Below are 1,613 nucleotides of genomic sequence, written 5' to 3' on the forward strand. Positions count from 1 at the left end.
CACCAGCCACCGGCAGGAGAAAGACGAGGCCGTCTGCCCCTGAAAGGATGTGTAGTCTCAGAAACATGGAGGTACGGCTCTCACAGTGTGGCTCGGGGTCGGAACCGATGGACTGACTCCGCCTCAGCAGGCCAGGGTTTGGTTGGGAGGGTTTAAGGAAGGGCTAAGGAGACTGGCCAGTGGGCCCAGGGGACATGGCAACTGTTCATGAAAGGCTGAGAGCTTGGACGCTCGAGTCCATGCTGGGCACCCTGGGAGAGGGGCCGGGCTCCGCTGCTTCTGTTCCATCGGGCCTTGAAAGCCTTCTGGGCAGGGTCACCCCAAGGTCCCCCTGGTTAGCTCTCCTCGGTGTGGAGGAGGCACACAGCTCACGGCCACTGGGAGCTGACTGCCCCAGAGGCACAGGTGTTTGCGTATAGCTCCGTCTCCCTAGAAAGGGCATCAGTCACATGCGCCTGTGGGCTCTGCGTCTGGCACGGACCACTTAGCAACATGGCTGGGAGAATTTCCCGTCAGTACCTGTGATTAATGCAGGCCAAAGTCTCCCTCCAGGCAGCCGTGGACGCACCCGCCTCCGTGGTCTGTGGTCCTTTGCTGCAGTCACTGGGACTCTTTGCCGTGCGTTTGGGAGAGCCCGTCGACCCCTGCATGCACTGGTGGCTCTGAGGCTCCATCCCCATGAGCAGTTAGTTCAGTTGTCTCTGTCAGTGGAGGGCAGGGCTTGGGACAACATTGCGCCCAGGAAGATCCTTCCTGACACAGAGTGCAGGGCTTGGGATTCTCTCAGGAGTGTCGGGGGCATGCAGGGAGGCCGAGGTGGAGAGGCACCAAACCTGGTGATTCTGCTGACCATGAGATGGGTCCCTGCTAGAGCCACGTCTGCCCATGCTTTTAAAGAAACCACCGCTGCATGCACTTCTGCGCAGCACTGCACGTGAGCACCCATCAGATGGGGTTGCCTCCAAGAGCCCAGTTCCCGCCCACCTGGGTGTGTCCCAAGCCCAGCGTGCTTCAGCACGTCTCCGCCAGCACCGGGTGGCCGCAGAAGACATCTCCGGCATCCACTGGTCTCAATCTCTTTAGGGGGCCTTCAGAGAACAGTTATGCCAGAGGGGAAAAAAACCAACAACACAAAGATTTTGAGGTCAGGGCTAATGGTGAGTGTTCAGGAGAATCAAGTGGCTATCTTCCGGAATCAGGAAGGCTCAGCACCAAGTTGGCGGGAACACGGCCATGATCAGATGGACCCCGGGCTTCCCAGAAGGCTGGGAAGACCTCCACAGTGAGCCAGCAGAGAAAGCGGTCAGCCACGGGGAGGACGGCATGGGCCCTAGTCTGTAGCTGGTGGAAGAGGCCATAGCTGCTGCCGTCCAGACGTCACATGGGACGGGATCTCCGGGTTTCGGGCACCATCTTGGCCTCCCCCAACCAGCCGTCGGCTCGGGGTGCCGGGAGTGTTCCCTGAAGACGAGGGTGCTGCCACCCTGGAAGGAAGCACCCCCTGGCCCGTGCCGCCCTGGCAGTCAGTCCCTGTGCTCAAGCCCGAGGCGTGCCGCTGTGTGAGCCCATCTCCTGGACGGCCTCCGTTTTTTGTTTATTTTTTCTTTTTTTAA

The sequence above is a fragment of the Echinops telfairi genome, unplaced genomic scaffold (genome assembly GCF_000313985.2).
Source record: "Echinops telfairi isolate 266 unplaced genomic scaffold, ASM31398v2 ScPeMD7_7412;HRSCAF=8450, whole genome shotgun sequence".
NCBI lineage: Eukaryota > Metazoa > Chordata > Mammalia > Afrosoricida > Tenrecidae > Echinops > Echinops telfairi.